This window comes from Phocoena sinus, chromosome 3 (genome assembly GCF_008692025.1).
Source record: "Phocoena sinus isolate mPhoSin1 chromosome 3, mPhoSin1.pri, whole genome shotgun sequence".
Lineage (NCBI taxonomy): Eukaryota > Metazoa > Chordata > Mammalia > Artiodactyla > Phocoenidae > Phocoena > Phocoena sinus.
In genome coordinates this window covers 147,191,682-147,218,664 of record NC_045765.1, presented here as the reverse complement: position 1 = coordinate 147,218,664, position 26,983 = coordinate 147,191,682, and the positions used below count along the sequence as shown (strand labels likewise).

The following is a 26,983-nucleotide window of genomic DNA, read 5'->3' as shown; positions in this document are numbered from 1 at the left end:
AGGAAGGAAGGAAGAGAAAGAAAGAAAGAAAGAAAGAAAGAAGGAAAGAACGAACGGAGGGAGGGAGGGAGGGAGGAAGAAAGGAAGGAAGGAAGGAAGAAATCCAACCAATCCAGGCTCCTTGGTGATGACCGAAGAGCAAAGCCCTGGCAGCCCCAGCGTTTGGTTAAACCCCAGCAGGGGTTGGGAGTAGGGATCTGCAGAGGACCAGGATCTTCCTGACTGGGGACCAGAATACTGGAAGGGGCCAAGTAAGGCACCCTGAAAAAAGACCTCATCTGCTTACAAAAGAGGTGAGAATTTCCCATGTTTATTTTCATCAGCTATGGGGAAGGGGAAACAAAAATTCTTTGTAGCTGTTGTAATACTCAGTCCCAGGTATGCAGTTACTGAACTAAAGACATTGATATTTTTGTCCAACTCATTACTGTCACACACTGTCTGGATGAAAACAAAGGAGTTTATATATAGTGCTACTAGGGATGACACAATTTATCACTGGCTTTGAACTACACATGAGGTAAGATGCTAACATGACTGTTACCTGGCAACAAGTGAAGAGTTACTTCCTTCTCTGTTACTTCCTTTTCGTTTGTGTGAATTTCCTAAAAGAGAAAGGGTAATATTTTTGTTTATTTAAGGGCTCAAAATGAGTAACATAAAGCCACACTTTTATAATACACACTAAAACATCATATTCGCTCAGGAGCTTTTTGTTTATGTGACAAGCTAAGTTTTGTTTTGTTTTTTAATTGAAGTATAGTTGATTTACAGCGTTGTGTTAAGTTTTTTTTTTTAAGTATTTTTAACTAAAGGAAATCAGAAAATTTCAACAAGTTGGTTCAATGTATTACACTAATCATTTAGAATTGACAACTATCAGTTGTCCCAAGTGGAGGGACAGGGATGGGCACTCCCCATATAAAGGAACAAAAGTCACAGAGCAAAGGAAAGCAGCTTAAGCGGAGTCAGAAAGAGAATAGAAGACAGTCCACAGAATGATTCCCCTCTTTCTCCAGTGAGAATCAAGGATCGAAAACAAAAGAAGACTGTTGTGTGCTTTTGAGAGAAAATGAACCTGCGTAAAGGGCTTGAAGGTAAGAACAGGAAACTACTGGACTGGCCAAAAGGTTTGTTCGGTTTTTTCCAGAAGATGGCTCTAGTAGCACTTAGTTGTCTTTAACTACATTTGAAATAATTCTGCTAGATTGTATGTGACAGCTGTCATATCAGCATGCATTTAAAAAGACTTACCAAAATTGGTGAATTTTTGTGTAGCCATTTTAATATTGAAGATGGAAGAAAAAAGCAACATTTTCAGCATATTATGCTTTATTATTTCAAGAAAGGTAAAAGCGCAACTGAAATGCAAAAAAAGATTTGTGCAGTGTATGGAGAAGGTGCTGTGACTGATCAAACGTGTCAGAAGTGGTTTGTGAAGTTTCGTGCTGGAAATTTCTTGCTGGACGATGTTCCATGGTCAGGTAGACCAGTTGAAGTTGACAGCGATCAAATTAAGACATTAATTGAAAACAATCAACATTACACCACGCGGGAGATAGCCAACATACTCAAAATACCCAAATCAAGCGTTGAAAATCATTTGCACCAGGTTGGTTATGTTAATCACTTTGATTGTGTGGGTTCCACGTAAGTTAAACGGAAAAATACCTTCCTGACCGTATTTCTGCAAGCGATTCTCCACTTAAATGTAATGAAAATGTTCTGTTTTTAAAACAAATTGTGACGGGCGATGAAAAGTGGATACTGTAGAATAATGTGGAACTGAAGATATCGTGGGGTAAGCAAAATGAACCACCACCAACCACACCAAAGGCTGGTCTTCAACCAAAGAAGGTGATGTTGGGACTTCCCTGGTGGTGCAGTGGTTAAGAATCCGCCTGCCAATGCAGGGTACACGGGTTCGAGCCTTGGTCCGGGAAGATCCCACATGCCGCAGAGCAACTAAGCCCATGCATCACAACTACTGAGCCTGTGCTCTATAAGCCCGCGCACCTAGACCCTGTGCTCCACAACAAGAGAAGCCACCGCAGTGAGAAGCCCGCACACCGCAACTAGAGAAAGCCCGTGCGCAGCAATGAAGACCCAATGCAGCCAAAAATAAAAATAATAATAGTAATTTAAAAAAAACAACTAAGAAGGTGATGTGTATATGGTGGGACTGGAAGGGAGTCCTTTATGATGAGCTCCTTCTGGAAAACCAAACAATTAATTCCAACAAGTACTGCTCCCAGTTAGATCAACTGAAAGCAGCATTTGATGAAAAGCGTCCAGAATTACTCAACAGAAAACACATCATCGTCCATCAGGATAACGCAAGACTGCATGTTTCTTTGATGACCAGGCAAAAACTGTTACAGCTTGGCTGGGAAGTTCTGATTCATCTGCCGTATTCACCAGACGTTGTGCCTTCGAATTTCCACTTATATATTTTGGTCTTTATAAAATTCTCTTAGTGGAAAAAATTTCAATTCCCTGGAAGACTGTAAAAGGCAACTGGAACAGTTCTTTGCTCAAAAAGATAAAAGGTTTTGGGAAGATGGAATTATGAAGTTGCCTGAAAATGGCAGAAGGTAGTGGGACAAAATGGTGAATACGTTATTCAATAAAGTTCTTTGTGAAAATGAAAAATAAGTCTTTTAGTTTTACTTAAAAACCAAAGGCACTTTTTGGCCAACCCAATATGAATGTATCAAGTCAATAGTGAGCCATCCACTCTGCAGCATACCAGGGCTCAGTACAGGAGGCCGGGAACATATTTCCTCATTCTAAGTTACCGAAAACCATACGGCAGTGCAATGGGATGCAATCACTTCTAATAAGGAATCAAGGCCAAGTTCTGTGTCACTGTTTCTCAATAAAAATACCTTCAAATGCTTCTATGCTGGGTTCAGTGTTTATCAGATATTCAAAGATAATTAGCAATGCTTAATGAATTAATGGACCAAAACAACAATCATAAATGGCTGTTAACTTTAAGACGTTCAACAGGGGTTACATCTTTATGTAGATTTTCATCACTTTCATAAACAAATTTATCCCCATACTAGAATATTCATGTTATACATTCTTCTGTTAGCACCTATAATATTACTTTTTAAGTACCCATGTGCATGCTTATCTCCCTCTCTAGGACAGTGTTTCTCCAACTAGGGATTGTATCTATTAGTGGGTTGTAAATCAATTTCGTGGGTCAAAATCAAATTTTTCCATAATAAGAATAAAAAATATCATAAAGTAAAAAACTGGAAAAAGAATGACTGTTAACGTAACAAAAAGAGAGGCATGTTGGGCCCCCTCATCAACCTACCACACCATCTATGAAGAATTCTTGGCAAAATATCTGATCTCAATCTACTTGAGCTGCTATGTCAACCTTCCAATTTACAGGTTGAATACCGGGACAGAGAAACATGTTAAATGACATCATGGGGATGCAACCAATCAAATCCTGACTGTGGGAAATTCTACAACACAAAACCAGCTCTGTCAACAAATAAAAATGGAATATTTTTGGTTTGTTTTGGGTAGAAGTGCCTGGTTGGCATGAGTTTTCTGAATTTGTTGATTCAGACTGAAGCAGGGCACTAGAAGAAACTTGGGTACGTCTGAGGCAGGGAGAGCCCAGACAGCCCGTCCTGAGGCTGAAGAACAAGAGCAAAGTCATGGTGTCTTCACAGAACCTGTTTTGCGTGTGGTCTGTTTTGGAGACGACTATGATTTCCATCCCAGGAGATGCCAATAAATCAAGCCTCTCTGAGGCAGCGTTCTCAAACCTGTGGAGCGTCAGATCATCTGGGGAGCCTGCAGACACTCAGGCCCCAACACAAGCCTGAGGAATCAGAGTGCGGGGGATGCAGCTCAGCCTCAGGTTTTGTAGAAGCTCCCCAGATGATCCTGATGCACTGCTCTAGGTTACACAAGAGCGACTATTTTTGCATATGTAAATGCTATGAGTGTTTTGGTAACTTAGAAATTCTCATTGAGAGTTTTCATCATCTGTCATTGACAAAGAACTAAATTAAAGCACAAGTATTTTTGACAGGTTTATCATCTTTCTCTGAGGAAAGCAAAGCTATTCATTAAATTCAATCAGCTGTTAGAAAACTCTAGCAATCATCTTTAGTGCTTGGAACTGAAGCCAGCACGGAGAAGACTACCCTTTTGTTACATCCGAGGAAGTATCATCTTCCGATAATAAAGATGTTATACTACCCCAAACTACCTACATACATCAATTCTTGAAATGGTTAGTGATATTCTTTGTTTACATTCCATAAACAAGACAATGAGGAGACATCTTTTAGAACTCTGTCCTACCCCAAATGCCCCTTCCCCAGACAACTGTCCCCTGTGCCCCACCTCCAGGAGAGAGTCACTGCCTCCCCATTACCTGCGTGGGCTAACAGACAGCAGTACCAGCAAACGGCTAATCGTTTTATCTCCCCATTAATTTGGCTGAAGGGCCAAGAGAAGCTAATCAAACTGGCTGCTTCAACCACAGACTTGCAGATTTGGCCACAAATATGGAGCCACAGAGAAAGCTGTTCTGCAAAGAATGAGACACGTGAAGAAGATACGTGGAGATAAAAGCCCAACCCAGACACACAAGCAGTCACAGCCTGGACTCCATGGCTTTCCAGGCTCTAGCGAGGCCCACCCTCGCCTCTGGCCCACAGTTCCATGAACCACACCTGTATCTTTATAAATGGATCCTCTCGTTAGCAAAAACCACCTACAGTGGTTCTGATGATTGTCACCAATGGCATCAACTTAGACCAACTGCACTAACAACTGAGAAACCACAGGTGACAGAAGCACGTCATGCAGCATGTCAACGTGCAATATATCCGGGGGCCGCAGGATTAGGAATCGATGTCAGAGCCACCAATCTCACGAGTAAGACTGGCAGGGGAGAAGGGAAGCGGGAGCTGCACTGCCTGCTTCGTGAGCCTGAGTATTCGCGCCCAGGAAGGAGGCAGGGTCCCTGGTGGCTTTCCCTCACTAGAAATGGCAAAGGAAGATTGCCACAGACCTGCTCTCCATTCTAAAACACTGTCACAACATGGCATGTTCTCAAAGGGATGAAAATGAATCCACCAGAAGCATTTCCTGGGAGAAAAAAAAGGAAATGACTGGAGACATTTTCCCCACTCACCCTCGTCTTTGTAAAATGCCCCAGAAGCTTAGTACACATTTTTCATTTTAAAAGTAGGGACTCCTCTTCTCTAGAATAATGTTAAATACGTTCTGATGTTGGCAACAAGATGCTGACCAAAAATTGATCTGTGAAAAGGGAAAACCCACCAAGCAGCTAAGTCACGGAGGAGTCACATATCTCATGAAGTGTGTGGGAATTTCAACACTGGCTAGGGTGACAGAAAAACCACCAAGATTCCTAACAGTGCTCGACTTCCTACTAAAGCCGCCACTATTCATCAGACTTCCTTCAGCTGCAGAGAGGGAAAGGAGAGGTCAGAATAATGCAGTAAGATACATACCGCTGCTGACAAGCCAGCATCCAAAAATAATCTAACCATCCAGTGCATGTGAGCCCCTGCCTCGAATGCCATGAAACAAATCACAAGACTTTACTTATCCAAAACACAGACCGTGCAGCAATCTCATCTATTTGGAACACTGCTGAAAATCACAAAGTGAAAAAGACTTCTGAGCAGTAAAGACAGGTGTGTCCAAGTTTGTGCACTCCCCAAGCGGTCAGTCCCAGCTTCCCCTTCGACCAGATGCTTTTAACTATAATGATAAGAGCCAGCATTTATTAAGCTCTATGATGTGCCAGGTAAGTATACTTCATTAGTACCTCATTAATCCTCACAACAACTCTAGGACTGGCGTTATCTCCATTTTACAGGTGAAGAAACTTAGGCTTAAAGAGGTTCAGGAACTTCCCTTTTATAGGAAAATAAGTCACTAACCAAGGGTTCGGCCCAAGCCCCGACTAACTCCAGAGCCCACATTCCTCACTGCTGTGTCCTAGTTCCAATAAACATGGTCTCCAGTTTCCTACCACAAAAGAAAAGAAGTCATCACAGCCATTGCGTATAACAGAAAACCAGTCTCCTGTTACAAAACTGATTAGAACAAATCAGAAAAATTCCCTTGAGAAAACTGCACTCCACTGTACAAGGATTTGCCTCATACAGGACAAAAGCACGTGAAAGCTAACATCAGCTACACTCCTGAGAATCTGCTGAGAAGCTGCAAAGCAGCCTGGTCGTTTCCATTCCACTGGTTCTCAAAAACTAGTTTCTTACCAAGTTCACATTCAGAATGCGCACATCTCGAAAGTGTGATGGACCTAGGGCCCCTCAGCAAAGGCACAAAAAGGGAAGGGCCCTGCCAGATGATCACTGACCTTGAGAAGAATGGAGCGGGGGTCTCTACAATGAAGCTCTCATAGGCCAAAATGCTTATAAATGTTCACATCAACCCTTCACTGCTTACAAGGGCTCTGAGTCAAAAACCGAAGTTGTTATTCTCGGTTTAATTTTATCCAGCCAGAAGGGCAAATTCCAAGAGGCAACATAACATCCCTAAAGGTTCCAAAACACAATTTCCTTCTATCACATCTGGCACCAAGTGCTAAAAAGACATAACACGAACATTTTATTTCCTCCAAGTCGCTCCACTGGTCTAAAATGGACACTTAATACCCTGTTTTCTCCGCTAAAATAGAAAATCTGAGGGGAGAAATTCATTTGCATCTACATATTAAGTGGGAATCCATGTGTATCTTTGAACAAAATTTACCTTTTTTTAAAGCAGAGAGTTGTATTTTTAACACAGCCTAGTACTGACAATTTAAGTTTTGTCTTTCCCCTGGCTTCTCCAAACTTCTCTCTGTGCATGTACTGAAAACAAACAATACAGACTTGAGGCCACAGTCCAAACCCAGCTCTGGTACCTACAGACATGAACTTGGGCTTGCCATTTAACCTGAGCTTTGGTTTCCTCCTGTGTGAATGGAAACAATACCACCTCAGTATGAGGATATGAAGAGAAAAGGGTGTAAACATCTGGCATACATATTCAGTAAATGGGAGTTGTTACAATTGTTGGACCCAGCAGAATCTATGCTTCTTGATTCCTTTCTTTTTTCTCCTCCTTTCTTTTGATGACCAAACAAAGAAGTCCAACATACTACTTAAGAGTTGCAATGATTCAAGATTCTGAGTAGAATAATTTCTGCTTCTCTCTCAATCCTGTTTCCCACATGAAACTAAATTGAACCACTCAGGAGGCTTCTCAATTTTTTTTTTTTTTTTTTGTGGATCAGAAACTCCTGCAATTAGCAACATCCAGGTTGGTCCTAATTCCATTTGACTTGGACTGCACAGTAATATCTGAAGTCATAGAAAAAGAAACGGCACTTTTCTGTTAATAGGATTTGTTTTCTACAATGCCTTAGGTCCTGTCCTTTGGTGTCTTTTCTTCTGCAATAGAAAGTACTTTGAACCCACTATAAGACCAAAAGAGTAGGGCTTCCCTGGTGGCACAGTGGTTGAGAGCCCGCCTGCCGATGCAGGGGTCACGGGTTCATGCCCCGGTCCAGGAGGATCCCACATGCCGCGGAGCGGCTGGGCCCGTGAGCCATGGCCGCTGAGCCTGCGCGACCAGAGCCTGTGCTCCGCAACGGGAGAGGCCACAACAGTGAGAGGCCCAAGTACCACTTAAAAAAAAAACAAACAAAAAAACACCAGTCCTGAGAAGAGAAATAACCTAGAGGACTCCAGTAAGTCAGGGTATGCAAAGAGGAATCATAAAGAAACCCTCCCCTCAAAAAAAGTGAATTTTTTCCTTTACTTTGGGAAGCGACGTGTATGGGTGGTAGGGAGAAGGCAGGAAGCGCAGAATGGAGAGTACTCATCAGCTATGTCCCACAGCTCCTTTGCCTCCATATTTTTACAGTAGCTTTTTGAACTCCACAAGAAAAACACAGAAAGCACAAATACGGAGATAATATTTCAAAGTTTTTGTTGTTGATCCGGGGAGAACGAGCATAGTTGAATGGAGAAGAGGGGAAAGGGTTAACAGTAAGGTACAGTCCACGTCTGGATGCGCTGAATCTGGACATGGATCTTTTTTTTTTTTTCGGTACACGGGCCTCTCACTGCCGTGGCCTCTCCCGTTGTGGAGCACAGGCTCCGGACGCGCAGGTTCAGCGGCCATGGCTCACGGGCTCAGCCGCTCCGCGGCATGTGCGATCTTCCTGGACCGGGGCACGAACCCGTGTCCCCTGCATCGGCAGGTGGGCTCTCAACCACTGCGCCACCAGGGAAGCCCTGGACATGGATCTTAAAGTGGGTTACAGGACATGACGAGATTTCCACGTGTATGTTCCACTCCTGACCATGCTGAGTTCTCAATGTGTATAAGCTGTTGCCTTCATGAGCAAATTTACTGGATGAGTGATTAAAGGCTGTCCAACCTGACCTTCACAATTGGATGAGTAAATACAATCTTTGTCCGCCTGCCGATGCAGGGGACACGGGTTCGTGCCCCGGTCCGGGAAGATCCCACATGCCGCAGAGCGGCTGGGCCCGTGAGCCACGGCCGCTGAGCCTGTGCGTCCGGAGCCTGTGCTCCGCAACGGGAGAGGCCACAGCAGTGAGAGGCCCGCGTACCGCAAATAAATAAATAAATACAATCTCTTCCTTACTGACATCACAGATTACTACATCGTGACTCAGGGGTCACTTGCAGACTGCAGAAATCACAAGTGTCCACGCTATGAATGCCAAAGTGGCTACTTTCCAGGGCCAGCCCTTACTGAGGCTGAGAGGTGAATAATGATGACACATTTCTAGAGCCTTTGTGGCAGGCATCGTTGAAAGGGCTTTATACTTATTAACTCAGTTAATTCTCACAGCAAGCCTTGGAGTAGGGCTCTTACAGCCACTGTTACCTCCAACTCTGCAGATGAAGCAGACACCCAGCTAGAATGTGGTGGAAGCAGAGGTCAAACCTGGTAGCTGGCTCAGCCTGTGTTCTTACATGATGCCACACTACCTCTTCTGTGGAACGAACAAAGAAAGGAAAATGGGACAGAAAGATCAGTGAATGTATCTGCTAGACCCACCTGAAACCAGGTCAAAGCAAGCATCAATGAAAGAGCCCAGGGAAAGCCTAAAATTGTTTTGGAGAGGCAAACAGAGGCTGAAAGGACAGAAGCAAGAAAACAAAACACATCTACCCCCCAGGAGTAATGGCTGCTACGTGGGGAAGAACTCGGGGGCTTCCTCAACACCAGCTGAGAGCTCACCTCCTATGACTCACTCCACTGGGTCCTCCAAGGCCTTAGTCTCTGGGTGTCACCCCAACCAACCCTCAGGAGTTCAGCAGGAATCTTCGATGTACCACACTCCAGGGAAGGCTCCAACCGCAAATAACACTGCTATGTACAGTCTGGGCTACCCAGTGCTTCCCCCTTCAAGAGCATGTCATCCTAAGAGCCCCCCTTACACCTCCTTCTCCTTCACCCTCAGTACCCAGTCCTTCACCACCAAATCTGATCAGTACCGGCCCATTACATATGCCCACAACCCATGCTCCTCTCTTACCTCCACAGCACCACCCTGATCCAAGCTACCATCATCTCCCACCCGGACCACTGCAACAGCTTTGCACCTGCTCAACCTGCATCTGCCTCTTTCTTATGCATTCTCCACCTAAAGCACGGTCTGCTCGGGATTACTGGTGGGAGGAGGGCAACAACCTGATGAAGCCTGCAAGGAGGCGCTGCACAGCCTGGTCCCCACCTCCTGGTCCACCCTGCTCTCCCACCAACCTCCTCCTCAGTCTGCATGTTGGCCACATTGGCCTTCCTTCAGCCTCTCGTGCCTGCCAAGCCCCTTCCTATCTGAAGACCAAGTTCCTTCTGCTTGGAATGCGTCTCCTTTCCCTCCTTGCCCTGTGAATCTTAAGTATCCATTGGACCTCAGGACAAGGGTCATTTCCTCTGCGGAGCCCTCTCTGTTTCCACGTTCTTACAGCCCTGTGTATCTCTCCCTCCTAGCACTTGTCATAATTGCAATTTCACATTTATTTATGTAATTATTTAAGTCTATCTCCCCACCAATCTATAAACTATTTGAGGGCAGGTCCTCTGTCTGGTTTTTTGCTTGCCATATTGTCCCAGAATCCAATACAGGCCTTGCAAACAGTAAGTGCTCAGAAGATTTCGTTGAGTAATTTAATTAAGAATGGCTTTAGGTAATGAGAGGTTTTTAAAAACACTCCAGCAGGAACCAGAGAGACACATGGGAGGGAGATTAAGAGACAATATCTAGGCTTGGGCTTTGACGTGGGTGGCATCACCAAATGCTCTCATCATACTGTAAAGAACATTCCATTAAAGGCTGTCATGTACGTGGTATTAATCCAGAAAGACTAGAAGTCATGAAGGCTGTCCAGTAAGAACTGCAGGAGAGCAGGTGCCGTGGATGGGCCTGGCATCATCCCAGGATCTCCCAGGAAATTCAACCAGCATCCAGGGACAGCTGCCTCTGCACTAGCCCTGTTCTCTGGAGCAGCGGGAGCTTCTGAAACTGTCACCTGGTTTCGGGGAAGGGCCCGGAGTCCCCCTTAACCCTTTGCTCCTTCCATCCCACTACCCTTCAACCCTGATCCTCCCTGCCCAGCTGCCTCATCAGGAAATGGTCACCATCGTACTTCCAGAGCCATGACACGTGGACAAAAGTCCTTACTGACCCCAATTAAGTATCACGCTCAATGTGTAAGAAAAGAGGGCTAGCAAAGTACAGTTCTTTAACAATCAAGCAGAACTGGTTCCACTAGTTATGCTGACAGACTTTTCTCTGCAAGAGGCCTGAAAAGGAACTCATTTGAAAATGATGCAAATTTTCAACAAATGGGGCGTTAAACACCATCCCTGTGGTTTGTGCAGCACCTCTTGCTACTCCATCTGAGTGTGGACAAAGCTTGCTATTATGGCACAAAAGAACAGCAGAGACTGCTGGCACTGGTCAAAGAATGTCCAAGTCTTCAAAACTAGGGTATCTCAGTGGCCTGAATTCAGTTAGAACAGCGGCATGAACATAAATGGAGGGTAGTTCTGCCAGAGTGCGAGGATCAAGGTTGGGGTTTTTGGGTTAATTCCTATTTCAACATTTACCCTAATGCTATGGCTACTTTTTTATGTTTGTTTCTTTTAGCTTAAAAAGAGGGTAAAGGGCATGAACAGCAAGTCTTCCAGTTTCCGCACATTTTACCCCACAGGTCAAAAGGACCTACATCTGTTCCTGCTGCCGCGGTGAGTATCAACAATTCCCAGGACACGCAGCTGCCACTGCCCTCACATCTAAGAAACTTGCCCCGTGCAGAGCCAGAAGCACTCCTATTCTGGCCACATCTGTGCCAGACGAGACGTGAGAACTGCCACCCATTCTCCAGCAAGCCTGTGGCCCAAAGGAGACACACCCACTGCGACCCACCTCATACAGGTGGCCCAGCAATTACGAGGTGTCCATCTGATCTCCTCTCAGAACTACGTCTCTGAGAAGGCGTGGCCCAAAGCACAGGGTTCCCATGAGCCTGTGCAGCGAAACCAGTGAGTCAACACTCGAGCTGTATGTCTGGTTACTCAGAGGTGCAAGATGATCCACTGCCAATAGATACCAATTCATTTCAACAGCTCCTGAGTAACCTAACTACCAAATGCCCGGTGTAAAAAGATGAAGAACTGACTTCTGCCCTTAAGATGTTTAGATAGACAAAAAAATAATAACTGGAAAACTGGGTATTCAGTGCAGTAAACATTAGACACCTGCAGAAGGTTATCTGTACGCATCATCTCACTTAATCCTTACAACTGTTAACTGCCATTACTGTTCCCATTTTAGAGATGGGGAAAATGAGGTTGACCAAGGTTAAGTGAAGCGAGACTTGAGCCTGGGTTTGCCTGTCTAGAGCCATGCCCTTCACTACAATAAGCCTGCTCCTGTCCGCCGACCACATCCTCCCCAAGGACACCGTTTCCTCTCCCTGGCCTTTCAGGCACTCTTTCACTGACCGAACTGTCATTTCTTAGGCACCTGCTGTACCAGCACAGCAAAAGCAGATGTGAACACAAGGCACAGCCCTGACCTCCTCAGAGTACATGGGAGTCTGACCACAGCACAAGCAACAGTAATGACTCGTGTACACTGCTACGCTGTGCAGGAGGCCACAACAGCAACACAGCAGACACACCTAACCGCATTCGGAGACTGCTACCCTCAGGAAGTGTCATTTAGAGCCCTGAAAATCAGCAGAAATGCGTCTGGGCCAAACGACCAACACTCTGGCTGGCTGCTCTTCCTCATCTCCTTTCTGGGCGGGGTCCACAGGACCTCTGTTCCTTGGAGAAGCTCTCCCACAACATATGCTGACAACCCTCCTCCCTTCAAATGTATCTTTACCCCAGATCTCTCTTCAGAGCTCCAGATCTGGACCCCAAACAGCCTCCTGGCCTCATGCACTGTAATGTCCCTCAGATCCTCCAAATTCACATTTCTAAGTCAGCTCATCATTTTCCCCCGCCCCTCGCCGAACCTGCTGTCCTTTGGACTCTGGCCCTACCGTACACCCAGCAGTCATTCTCAGCTATCCCCTGCCTCTCATGATCCTGTCTGCTCTGCTTCCTTAACAGTTCTAGAGTCTGTCCACGCCCGTCCTTCTCTGCTGCTGCTCTTCCTTCCAGCCGCCAGCACGCACCTTGCGCACCCCCACGATCAGAGTCTTGTTCCCGCCATCCAGCCCCCGGTGCAGCCGCTGGACCCCACAGTCCGCTCTCCCCTGTCCCGCCCACCCAATTCGTCCAGTCCACTGTCCACATAGTTCAAGTCCTCTGCAAAGCTTTCTCGGGCCTTCCCTGGTGGTCCAGCAGTTAAGACTCTGCATTCCCAGTGCAGGGGGCTCAGGTTCAATCCCTGGTCAGGGAACTAGACCCTGAATGCCACAACTAAGAGCCCACATGCCATAACTAAAAGATCCCGTGTGCCGCAACTAAGAGCCAGCTAAATAAATAAGTAGGGCTTCCCTGGTGGCACAGTGATTAAGAATTTGCCTGCCAATGCCAGGGACACAGGTTCGAGCCCTGGTCCAGGAAGATCCCACATGCCATGGAGCAACTAAGCATGTGCACCACAACTGCTGAGCCTGCGCTCTAGAGCCCACGAGCCACAGCTACTGAGCCCGTGCGCCTAGAGCCCACGCTCCGCAACAAAGAGAAGCCACAGCAATGAGAAGCCCGCGCACCGCAACAAAGAGTAGCCCCTGCTCACCGCAACTAGAGAAAGTCCACGCGCAGCACCAAGACCCAACGCAGCCAAAAATAAATAAACAAAATAAATAAAAATTACTACCTAAGTATGTGATTAGTGGCAGGTATTACTGACCTTTCCCACACCTCTCCGTTAGCTGGCTTCCTGAAACACATTCTAGTCTCATGAGTAGGGCAGGGGCACATTCAAAGACAGACTTTAAATCGGAAGCCTTATCACTGAGGATAGAGACTAGAGACTTAAGTGGATCTATCTACTGTCCTGGTCTAGGAAGCTAGAGAAATCAAAATAAGATTTGTTCCCTGGAGCTGATTCCCAGGGCTGCTGGTTCCCCGCTCCTGGCCAGGGGGCTCCGCTCCCTTCCGAGCCAGCCTGATCAGGTACCAGCTTTGCCACTGACCACAGCTCCACTCTACTAACCTTACACTGCCTTGGCAGTTGGATACAAGCAACAACTACTCTGACAATAAAGCACGTCAGCAGCACCTGAAGCCAGGGGAGCAGACATGCAGTAAGAGGCGAACTAACGATCGCTGTCTGGACTCAAGGTTCCAAGAGCACAGATGCGGGGCAGGGTTGGGACCTAGTCCTTAAGGACTCTGCTGTTTACTCATCATGCAAATCAGTTCTCAGTCACAATACATGTTCACTTCACAGGGCGAGCTGGGAACTCTCAAGAGCACTTCAGACTAAGCATCTGTTACCCGCGGAAATATATGTCTAACTCAAACACGGAAATATATAATTTGCTGGAGGTTTTACTATGTCCTGTTTCACATGTTCTACGTCATTTATTTTGACAACAGTCCTGTAAGGAATTTTCATCCCCACTTTACAGATAAGGCCAATGAAGCTCCAAGAGGTTAAATAATGTACCTGGGCTCACAGGGCTAAATAGGTGGTGAAGCCAGAACTCAGGACTTCTGATACCAAGTTTAGTCCTGATTCTTAAACTGTGTTTTGTAAAAGCTTTATTAAGACATAACTCGGGCTTCCCTGGTGGCGCAGTGGTTGAGAGTCCGCCTGCCGATGCAGGGGACACGGGTTTGTGCCCCGGTCCGGGAAGATCCCACGTGCCGCAGAGCGGCTAGGCCCGTGAGCCATGGCCGCCGAGCCTGTGCGTCCGGACCCTGTGCTCCGCAACAGGAGCGGCCACAGCAGTGAGAGGCCCGCGTACCGCAAAAAAAAAAAAAAAAAATACATACATACATATATATATATATATATATATATATACACACACACACACACACCATCAAGTGTCCCTTCAACTGTAACAAGTCTCCAGGACAGGGAAATAGGCAACAACCTCAGACAGCACCCTTACCCCAAGAGCTAAGCAATACTTACTCATTCTTGTAAAAACTAAAATACAGTATGTGTGTGTGAAAAAAAACACAAAAAAACAACTTACCCATGTGTCATCCTAAGTCCTTTTTCTCACATTTAGATTTATTGCTTTTTTCCCCTACCTCAGATTTTTTCTTTTTGAAGGAAGAAAGTAACTGCTCACCAAGATCCAAACTAAAGCCCTCACCTGTTCTGACAGCTCATCATTTACTGAACAGCAGTGAAAGGATTACTCATGCTTCTTAGCAAGGATCACTCTTAACCAGGCATTCCCCAGGCCTTTAAATAATCCAAACACTTTAGCACATTCTCCCTATTAAGAACCTCAGGCTAGAGTGTAAATGGTAAGACCCACCATAGCAGTGTAAGCCTCAGAACCCACAGATCTGACCTCAACAAAAAGCTGGCTTAATTCCAACAGAGAGGGTCTGCTCGCTTGTTGGAATGGAAGCTGCCTAAGGAAGCAAAGAGCAGCTGGAGACACATCATGGGGAACAGCTGGGCTTCAGGTGTCCACACAGGTCACCAGTTTACCAAACTAAGCGCCACAGTGACAGCGAAAAGGGGTATTTTTAGGCAAAGCATCTCAGGCCAAAGCAGACTCTTGGGGCACAAAGACCAAGAGTAGAGTCAGCAATCACACTGAAGTTCCTCACCTAGTTCTCAACCTCAACTCCCCCAAATCACTCTGCAGGAGAAATAAAAACGACCTCTGAGTAAATGGAGTCCACAGTAATGTATTTTATTTTTGTTTCTTTGTACTTCTTTGTAGCACATACCACAATCAGTGCCCACTCTCCTCCTTCCACCACTCCAGCCAGAATGCTAGCTCCTTGCAAACTCATCTCTGCATCATTGTCTGGTAAACTGCATCATGGACTTTAACTCTTTGTTCTTCTTGTAGCCAGGCCCTTGGTCATGTGACTTTGCAGGGACTTGTTTTGGTTAACATTTGCCATCTTCAATGACAGGGATGTAAACAAAAATTAAAAGTGATATATTTGGAATTTATAACCCTAAGTAAGTATAAAAGAAAGTTAAATAAATGTTCAAATGTTGTGTTCTAAAAAAAAAAAAAAAAAATGACCTCTGAGTGAAGCTCCCACCAGCTACCCTCTGAGGCCCTCTCCAGGCATGGCCCTGGGCCACAGTCCATTCAGCCCTCTCTGAAGCCAGCCTGAGCTCCACAAGGCCACACTGAGTGGCCAGCACTACAGCCCTGCCCTCAAGGAGCTTACAGCTCTGTTGGGGAAATAAGAGCCACAGACATAGAACAATTATACACAAAGGAGTAGAGAATAAACACTCAAATGGCATCACCAAAACCCAGAGCTATAGACAGCCTGTATCACGGCTAAAAGGAGGACGGCAGCTAGTTACGAGCAAAGACTTGAGAATGCAAAGAGGCTGAAGTAACAAGAGCCTTCGGTACTGCCTGGTCTGGGGCTTTTCACACTGTACCTCTCATACCCTCTCTCTTCTGGTCTTTCTCTATTGTGGGGCTTCCTTTATTATTTCATTTGAAATAGCAGTTCTCCACAGGGGCTGAAGGAAGAGATCATAGTTAACAGAAAGAACACAGGTCCCTGCTGCAGGTCCCCGCTCCCACCCTGACACACACACACCCTTCCCCACCCCTGGGGCCTGTCTCAGTCTCCAGAGCAGCACTTGGGACAGTGCATTTTGAAAAAGTTGTTCAAGAACCACGCTGTTTAAAAAAAAAAAAAAAGTTCCTTGCACAAAATATGTTTAAAAACACTTGCCTATGGGCTTCCCTGGTGGCGCAGTGGTTGAGAGTCCGCCTGCCGATGCAGGGGACACGGGTTCGTGCCCTGGTCCGGCAAGATCCCACATGCCGCGGAGCGGCTGGGCCCGTGAGCCATGGCTGCTGAGCCTGCGCGTCCAGAGCCCGTGCTCCGCAACGGGAGAGGCCACAACAGTGAGAGGCCCGCGTACCGCAAAAAAACAAAAAACAAAAAACAAAAAAACACTTGCCTAATCCAACTCTATAAATCAGGAAATGAGACCCAAAGAGGTTGAAGGGGCTCCCTCAAGGACACACAGAAAAGAAACAGCCAGAGCCCAGGGCTCCCAAATCCAAGCTACTTATCTTTCAACAAACCAGAAGCAGTCAGAACCTGGGGTTAGCCTGGAAAGTGCGTTAATATTTGGACCAGTGGTAGGGGCAGGGGGCATGGAGGACTCTTAATAGGAAAATGACACGTGAAGGCTGCATCCAAAAGGAGCCTGGCTGTGATGGGAGGAGTGTCTCGGGGAGGGGGATGCAGAAGGGAGCAGTGGCAGGTGGAGAGACCAGGTAAGCAGCTGTGGTCGGTGGTCCCGGGCATGAGAGGAGATGCTAGCAGGAAGAGTGGCAATGGAAATGAAGACAGACCACCACAGAGGCCCCTCTCAAAGGGCACCCTGGGGACTGCGACTGGTTTGGACCACACGTGACTGGGGAAGGAGGGGGCCACTGGCAGCAGCTAGGAAGGTGGGAAGTGGAGCTGAACTGGAGTTTCAGGCCCAGGACCTAGCATGCTGCCCAAACCCCAGGTCCTCCTGGAAGCCCTTGAGACAAGGGAAGATACTGTTACAGGAGGACGGAGAGGGAATCCATGAAACAAGTCACTGGAAAAGAAATCGGTACCGGAGGGGAAATGGAAAGGGCGCCCACTGTGGGTATGGCAGGGTCCAATAAGAGGGACAGCACCCCTGGCTCCAGACACAAGCCTCTGAGAGTGCAAGCGAAGAACAACGCTCGAACGGAACGTAGGTCAAGTCTTGCCATTATCGGGACCTGCTCTGCTGGCCCAAGAAACAAACACATGAATGAAGACACACAGCTGCAGCTCCTGGGGTGAAGAGTAACAGCAACTACAGCAGTTAACATCTCATAAGTGTTTAGTACACGCCGAGTTGTGCTGACTTAGCAACTCTCCTCGGATTGTCTCACTTAAGACTAACGTCACTTGTATGGGTTACTTTCATTCCCATCTCACAGGTCAGGAAACTGAGGCTCAGAGAAGTTACATACCCAGCTTAAATCCATACAGCAAGGGGCAAAGCTCTAATTCCAAAGCCATGCTCCTAACCCGCATATCACACTGAAAGTGAAGAGGGCAGCGCTGGAATGTGCACAAGCGCTGGAGGAAAGGTGTCAGGGAGCAGTCATGGGGCTGTCAGAGTCTTATCACTGAAGCTAACTGATGGGACCAACAGCAGCTGCAGAAACACATGGCGCTGCCTTCTGTGCGTCCCCTCCTGGTCCCCCTCCAGAGCTGCTATGTAAATACCAGGTCAGCCGAGTAGCTGGCAGGGAGCTAAAAGCCTTGGGGCAGTAGCTTTTCCATCATCTTGGAGCAAGAGGAACTGGGGCAAATGAGAAGCTGCCTACAGGCTCACCGAGAGCCAGACGGACGCGTAAAGCAGCATCTACAGAAAGCAGGGAACAACAGGCGTGTCCCAGTGGTGCCCCTGGATTCTACTCTTCAGGACCTGCCTCACCTGCACCTCCGCGCGCACCTTATACAAGGGGAGAGGACAGATGGTCTGACCACCTGGTCCCCACGCACCTGTAAGCCTTTCAAGTTGTGCCTCCTGCCTGCCCACTGCATCCTCCCCCACCTCCCCAGAGCGGAGCCCACGTCAACGCTGCCCTTTCCGAGTCCCACGCAACCTTCCAATGAGGCCAGATGCTGCGGAGAGGCAGCAGTGGGCCCTCCTCCGTGCCCGAGAGCGTCGTGTGCTCCCCGCTCATCAACAGGCAGCACCTACCTCTGCACGTCACGGCCATCTGTCGACCTGCCATCTCTCCAGCAGAATGTCAGCCTCCGGAGTGCACAGCCTGCCGATTTTCTTTTTCACGCCTAATTCTAACACAGTGCTTAGCAAATGGCAGTGACACACTCAGTAATTCTTCTGATGCAAGTTCTTGTTAATAATAATAAAAGCACCTAGCAGTTGTTGAGTATCTGCCACGTATCACGTGCCAAGCTGGGTGTGCCTGGTATTTCTTCTCATGCTCAAAATAAGCCTGCAGGGAAGATGGGCATCCAGCATCACAGGTGAGGAAAGGGAGGCTCGGAGAGGTGAAGTCACACTGGGAAGTGCGTCTCAAGAAATTAAAGCAAAACACGAATTCAATTTTATATATGGAGAAAAGGTAGGAACACAGTGAGATTTTTCGTCTAAAAAACTGGGATCATTCCCTTCAAATGTATTCTCAGAAATCTTAAAAAACTCTCTCAGCAAAAACAAAAGGAAAAAAACCCCAGCAGCTCAGGACTACTGCCTAAAACAGGGGTTGGCAATCTGTCACAAGGGAAAGGTAGACTTCAAAATATTTCACCACTGTGGCCAGCACTTTCATACACAGGCCCTGCTTTTCTCGTGGCTGAAGCCATTCTCTCCCCCCAAAGCAAACAAGTGACGGTTTAGATGCCACCTCTGAAAGGCTGCCCACCAGCCAGGTCTACAAGGAATGACGAAGGGGCACAGGAGGGAAAAGCGTTTACATATATAATCAAAACAGCACAGTCTGGCAACTGCCTTTGATGTAGGTAAAGAGAATTATTACTCCCAGAGGTAATCTGATTTTATTTACTCGTATCTTAAGTCGTTGACCAGATGTGATGGACAAAATCTGGCCTATGATAGAGAGGCTCAGAAATGAGGGAAGCGAAAAAATAAGTCCACAGAAAGAATCTAGCAAAACGTCAAAGGCCAAATGTTAACAATGAAAAAAGTCAACTGCTAAATGTTCTCTTTAGGTTTGGAATTTAAAACATAATCAAATCATTCTCAAACGTATAAAACAACAAAGAGAAGAAGAAAAGAAACTTTCGGAGATGGTGAAAAATACTCTAAGGAAGAGTTACCACAGTGAACTTTCCCGGCATGATACCATGGCAACAACCGCAACAACTAAATATTCCACTGTCATTAATACCTTAGCTGGGAAAGATCCTGTATTCTAAGATTGACGATTAAGTACTTTCTGAAACCATCCAGGTGGCTCCTGAGTAACAGTAACAATGAAAGCCCACATCTCCTGAAGGCTACCCAGGCGCCAGGCACTCCGCTGAGGGCTTTGTGTGAACAGTCACAGTTCAGACTCATAAATGTTCACATATACCTATCAGATAAGATGGGTATTATTATTCCCACTGTTTGGGTAGAAATATGACCAAGGCTTAAAGGACTGGCCTCACACACAGCTAGCAAGGGAGAGCAAAGACAAGTGCTTGCTCTCCTTGGAGGGTGACACCCAAGGTACGCAGAGGGGATTAAGGAAAGGGGGAAGCCCTGCGGCCCTTCCGGTTCTCGGGCAGCTTCGGTCCCTCCTGGAGTCCCTCTCCCATTTCCACCTCCTCTCTTCTGCCTTCCAAAGCAGCAGAATATTAGAGGTTAGCAGAATTATTCCAGTTCAATCCTACCTCCTCATCTACCTCAAGAAGTTTACTGTAAATGATTCATCAAACTGCAAACCCACTGTTCTCCAAATAAAGCACATAAGAAGTCACAAGCTTAACTTGATGGGAAACTGAGGGAGGCTTCCTGCTGGAAAAACGACTCGAAGTTTCTGCTCCGCCGAAGCGAATCAGCGGTGCCACCTTCAAACACAACAACCGCAGGGCAGGCTATAAATTTTTACACATATTATGAGTGCAACCATATAAGACACAGACAAAGCCTAGACAACTAAAGAATGGAAATAACTGCTTTGGTTAGGGTAGCATAATTACGGGTAGTTTTATTTTTCTAACTTCCAAAGTCTGCAACATTGTCTTTATCATAAAAATAAGGTATACATCTTTTATAGTGATAAAAAAATTTTCTGACCCCCTAAAATTGAGTTCTCTCTAAAGCACGCTGTGACATAGAATGGCTTCACATGGAAGCAGTCAAAGGATATCAAACATTCTGTTGAGGATGTTCAGAGAAGGATCTAGAACTTTAAATTTCTAAGCATGCGTTCCCCACAGCCTAAGATTTTGACAGCAGTGCTGGTTTTAGCTTCAGAGACGGAAGCAGGGCGCAGAGAGAGGCTGGCTAAGACGGGGGCTGTCTGTGTGGCAGCTGCTTGATGGGCTGCAGGAAGTGTTGCTTGACAATAGCCTCATGACATCTTTGGTGCTCTATCTGCAGAAGCTGTGTGGTGTTGGATGGGACCCAGGGAGATGCCGCAGGAAGCACATGCAGGAGAGAAAAAGCGGAAGATTTGGACAGATCGTCAGGCTCAAGCCACAGCTAAGAAAGTGGTCATTTTAGGAAGAACTTTGAATGTCCTTTAATGGCCTGTTAAATCACTATGGATGACCTCTAAGCTGAAGGAGAAAATTCTGCCATTAAAAAATTAGTTTGGAACGGAGAAAAAGTTATACAGTCTTAAAGTAATGGGTCTAGATTTTGCTTTAAAAGGTATTTTTTACGGCTAGGACTGAGGAAGGAGGTCTGTTTTAGGCTAAGCCAATCTCCTCTCGTCATCGATCCATCAAAGTCATCAAAATTAGCGGTCCAATACGAGAGGGTTCCACCAAAAAATAATCTCAATCATTTCATCTGTTTTGGATCCCCAACATCTTAGAGTAGTGCCTGGTACTAGTAGGTGCTGAATAAGTATCTGTTGAACAAATTAACCGTATCGCCAACGAGCCCCATATCTGCTCACAATCCCCTGGTGGAGAACCTAAAAAAGCCAAGAAAGAAACCGCTGCTAGAGAACACGAATGAGAAAGCACTCTAGCGTGCAAACACCAGGCATGCCTATAAGCATGTTTCACTAATGATATTCCCTGCATTCACAAATAGAGGGATAAGAGAATGGCCCTGGAGTCAGAAGGCCCCAGTTCAAATTCTGGCGGCAACCTTCACCAGCTGTGACCCTGAGTAAGGCGCTTAACTTCTCTGGGTCTCACTTTCCACATCTACACACAAAAAAGAGGGGTAATGGTAGTATCTGCCACATAAGACAGATGAAGGTGAAATGAGATAAGCAGTTTCTGGGACACAGAAGTGCCTAATGGATACCAGTGAATTCTTGGTTTGTTTATTTTGATATATACCTACAGTCCTATCTCTGGGAAGAATTCAGGATCATGGGTTCACTTCTCCCCACCAAAAGAAATGGCCTTAAATGAGGAAGAGGCAATCGAATGCATTCTTTTCCCTGAGGGATCAGTAAGAAGGAAAAAAAAATCGGCTCTTAAATCTGGGTTTTTTGGACCCTTCTCAATCTTCATGTCTCTTCTTGCCTTTTCTCCCCACATCTATATAAAACCTTTCCTGAACTGCTGTGGGTCTGGCTTAGCCACAGGCACTGCTGGCCTCCAGAGACAGCTCTTAACTCTGTTCTACAATAACACTGTACCCCGGGCAGGGCAATTAACCCCGCTGGGCCTCATTCACATCAACATAACAGAGGAAGAGTTCAGGGGTGGAGTGGATCATCTTTAAATTCTCTTCCAAGTCTGAAAATCCACAACTAAGTAATTAATAACTATTATTAGTGCATTCAAGTCAAGCACTGACCTAAACTCAACTAGAAAGTACATCTTAACCATATTTGGAATACCACACAAACATGGGCAGAAGTACAGCAAACTCTAAAAGCTGAATTTTTTCTGGTCTTAGTTTCAGAGAACAACACACAAGTACCCTGAGGCTTTTATTTGGCTCCCTTATCACAATGGAACCGGCTCTTATTAAATCAGAACTTTCTCTTAGGACCACCTAAGGGTCCTTTATTTACAAGCTGCCAGGTACAGACACTAAGCATTTCTAACCACTATGAATTACCAAACCCGTGCTTACAATTTCCAGGTAACTGAGCAGAAAACTGACAGTCTTAAAGAATCAGAATTGTCATTCGGCAGCAGAGAAGGTGACTAACTAGAAAACCATTTAAAAACCACACTACTGGGGTTTCCCTGGTGGCGCAGTGGTTAGGAGTCCACCTGCCAATGCAGGGGACATGGGTTCGAGCCCCAGTCCGGGAAGATCCCACATGCCACAGAGCAACTGGGCCTGTGCACCACAACTACCAAGCCTGCGCTCTAGGGCCTGCGAGCCACAACTACTGAGTCCACACGCCACAACTGCTGAGGCCCGCACACCTAGAGCCCATGCTCCGCAACAAACGAGGCCACCGCAATGAGAAGCCTGCACACCGCAACGAAGAGCAGCCCCCGTCCGCTGCAACTAGAGAAAGCCTGTGCACAGCAACAAGGACCCAACACAGCCAAAATAAACAAACAAATAAATACATTTATTAAAAAAAAAAAACACAATACTTTCTTGGGCTCTTCGCGCTACCTAACATCTCCCCATCACACTGTCTGTCTCTGTTGAGGAAAAGGGGTCTAATTTAAAATGAAGTTATAGGTTAACAATGGGCATAGAAAGACATTTACAATATACATTTCCGGTGAAATGGGCAGATTACAAAATAACGTGATCAGCAGTATTAGTCCCGTTTTGGTAAAAAACATATGCATACATCTACACACGTATCTGACAGGATACATTCCAAGTCGTTAATAAGCTTATAATTTTTCTGTAAAAAATTTGTTTGCTTATCTATATTGTCCTATTTTCTACAATGACCACTTCGACTTCTGAAATAATAATAATTCAAACAGGTGTTTTATTTAATAAGAAAAGTGGATCTGGCACCCAAACTATAACCAAACACCTCCCTGAAGCAGAGCTCAGCATCCAGGGTTCCCCTGCACAGAGGCACCTTGTGTCTGCGGCTAAGCTGGGGTGGAGGTGTTGAGATGTTTTTAAGTACCAGCCATCGGGTACCACCAAGATAGGCCCAGCTCTCTCCCCCCGTTCACTTCAGCTTCCAGAACCATCAGCTTCCCATTTACGCCATTTACTGATCTGCAACCCTCTGGGCAAAGTTCACAAAACATGACCAAAGATCCTAAATTACAGCTCAGGATTTTAACTTTCACATTCACTGATTTAGGAGAATCAATGACAGAAGAGCCAAGTTACTGTGGCAGAGATCCAGTTTTAACAGGTGAAGTTAACTCCCCCCCCCCCATTTTAGGCTGTCCAATGCCAATCCTTTCTGATCACAAGATGAAAAAAATAAGCCATCATGTTTATAAGCATCATCTTCAAATATTTTACCCAGTTAAGCCTTCTGTTTTTAATAGAAAGGGCTGGCTCTTGATAGCCTCTTTGGCATACAGAACGCAGCTGTTGATAAATCTTCTAAGATCTGATCAGCCTAGAACAAGTTCATCACCAGGCACAGGTATCATAAGGCACTTTGCACCGTGAAGGCGTGAAGGGTGTTCTGGAAGCTTAGTGATCTACCAGCAAAAAGGTGCGTGAGAAATTGCGACTTCCCAGCTAACAAAAACAAAGAGCATACAGAGAAGACAGTGATAGGCAAACACACGTGACAAGCAGTAAAGATGAGGGCAGTGTGAGGGAAAGGAATAGAAACAGCAGAATGACAGTCTTCAGAAAAGTGTTCTGAAGGATTCCTCCTGAGTCAAGAGGTTACCAGACCCAGTGCTCTCAGAGGCACATAGGCTATACCTGGAAGCTGCTCACATGCATTTCCCATAACGTAATAGCTAGCAAAAGCTATACTGTACTTAACAGCGAATTGTCTCCTTACTCCCGCATTCCCTTATCTTCTAAAAACCATCCATGATTTAGGTCAGAGCCTTATCCTCTGTTACAAAATATTTTCTGAGACAGATTTCAACAAAGAAGCATAGTGTCTACACAGCACTATTTTCTTGCAAGAAAACAAAACTGCCAACTATACGGATCTGAAAAATGTGACCACTTCAGGCTTATTTTGGGGCTGAACCACTCCCCTTCCCTAATTATCCCTCAAAGGAAACATATCAGGAGCTGTGGGCAAAGAGGGTAAACATGTCTAATTACAACATGTGCTCTTGGTGGATAAAAAATTTGAACATTATGGAACTCTGGCCACATTTCAGAAGACCTTCCACTTGTAGTTTAGTCTCCCTAAAGAGGAAAGGTTAAAAGCTCAGTTGTGTTTCAACCAGGTCTCCATCAAAAAAGACACAAAGAGAAACTGACCACATTTCTTACCCTCCATACTACAGGAGAGCCTGCTGAATATGCAAGATGACCCTGACTCCTTATCAAGCACTTACAGAGGAAGTGGTTTTTATTTAAAAATTAGGACTAAAAATAAGACCCATTTCAAGAGTACTCTCCACTGGAAAAAAAGACACACATTTGAATTTAAAGATATATTTGCAAAGGCTTCAGGCCACAGGTGGTCTTAGAGAAGCGGTCCTTGATCAAGCGCTCTCATCCACAGCCCACCTGCCTTTGCTCTACAGAGGTGTGAAGACAGCCGAAGAGTTTGCTAATGCTTCTGCACATTGCTGTTTAAAGTGCTGAGAGAGGAGCAGGAAAAAACCTTCAGAAATCCGAAATGAAAATGCATCTAATTAGGCATTCGGATTGGGAGCTATAGCTCAAGATGCTCTCAGCAAGGCCTACAGGTTGTAACCTCTCTCACCTCCTCTCCTAGGACTCTCCCCCTCCTCCCCTGGATTCTGCAGGGCTGGTTTCCATGATGGCCCTCCAACACTCCAGACTCTTCCCTCAGATCCCAAGCATCCTTCAAATCTTTGCTCAAATGCCACTGTGCAAGGAGGAGAAGGAGGTCTTTTCTTTTCCCATGATACTTTCAACTTCTAATATACCATATAATTTACTTATACCTATTTTATTCATTGTTTACCCCTCTCTCCCTCAGGTAAGCTCCGGGAAAACGGGGATCTTTGTTTTGTTCATTGATGTATACCCCCAAGCAGTTTTAGAACAGTGCCTGGCACTGAGTAGGAGCTCAAAAAATATTTTCTGAATGAATGAATGAACTTGACAGTAAAACTCCAGGAGGAAAGCAGGAGGGGAGTCGAAAGGGTGATGGTGAGGGGGTGAAATAAAAGGGGGAAAAAGCGACAGAGGGGAATTTACAAGGAAGAGGTAGAGGCTGACTGAGGCCGGGACCGACCCACACTTTCTCCCTGCAGTGCTGACGGGAAGCGAGAGGCAGTGCACGGTATCCCGCCAGCGGCATCAAATAGCACTCTTAGAAGCAAGCAGCTGAGATAAGCAAGCTCCACAGACTCACTGAGAAATTCCAAGGGCAGGGCAGACCCGCCCGGACTGCAGGCTCTGGGCAGGTCCCCAAGGGGGTCCAGACGTCCCTGCTCTTCCCCTCTCTCGGTGCCCCAAACCCAGCTCCCCTCCACTGTAGCCAGGAGCGTGCCGGGCCGCAGTACCTTCCCGGCTCGGGCCCCTTCACCTGGTCGCCAGCAAGCCGGGCCCTGCACTCGAGCACCTGCCTGCCCGCGTCGGGGATCCTCAGCCGGGCCCGCCGGGAAGCCCAGCGCGCCCCTGGGGGGCCTCACTCCGCTCGGCTTCCCTCCGGCACCCGGGCAGGAAGCGCCCGCGGCTCTTCCTGCGACGGGTAAGGGGCTGCAGGCGCCCCTCGCCCCTGCCGCTCCAGTAAGACGCCCCGCCCGCGCGGCGCCCCCTCACCTCGGGGCGCACGTACGACACGAAGGAGGGCTTGGGCGCCTTGGTGCCGCCGCCACCGCCGACTACCCCTTTCCCCAGCATACCGCCGCCCTGGGAAGCAGCGACGCGCGGGAGCAGAGGCGGCCGCTCGCAGCGGCCACCAGCACTGGCGGCCGGGGCTCCGCCCATCCCCAGGGCAGCGGCGGCCGCTGCACCGCCCGCATCCGGCTCCGCCGCTGACACCGCTCGCCCCGCCCAGGCACGCGGGCCCCACCCACTCCGCGCGCAGGCCCAAGCAGTCGAGAACCCGCGGCCGGAGGCCACGCCTCCTCCGCTGGCGCCAGGCCGGTCTGCCTGGCGGATACTAGCCTTCCGAGATAGGCTCCATTCCACCGTTTGCGGCAAAGCCCGCCCCCATGCGTTCTCTGATTGGCCAGAATCCTCTGCCGGCCGAGCCCCACGTCAAGTCCCTTCTTGAATGAACCTGGACAGATGTTTCTTCTGACCAATCCAGAGAGCGTTCTCTCCGGACTCCCCGGCGATTGGATAGCAAAAATGTCGCCGCCGCCAAGTGATCCTGCGGTCACTAAGTTGTGGGCATTGGTTCACTGCCGTCGTTCTCTTCTTTTTCCTTGACGTTTTGGAATAAAACTTCCGAAAGTGTAGTGTATCGAATCTCACCGATTGAATGAGTGAGTTTCAAACCCCCATCAATGATGTTCGGGCTTACTATTTTAAGTGCAGACAAAAATGAGACAAACCAAGTGCTA

General features: G+C 46.8%; 1 protein-coding gene across 2 annotated transcripts in view; it reads right to left on the bottom strand.

Moving 5' to 3' along the window:
* MTMR12 (myotubularin related protein 12) overlaps window positions 1-26,470 on the bottom strand; it is a 65,351-nt gene extending 38,881 nt beyond the window's left edge. The window contains exons 1-2 of one of the 2 annotated variants that reach the window (XM_032628036.1): window positions 26,235-26,470; window positions 545-605 (exon numbers count right to left, since the gene is read on the bottom strand). The gene's annotated coding sequence lies outside the window, so the exon portion shown is untranslated. The remainder of the gene's footprint in view (window positions 1-544; window positions 606-26,234) is intronic. The other variant, XM_032628037.1, reaches the window with a different exon arrangement.
* Window positions 26,471-26,983: the final 513 nt, after the last annotated feature.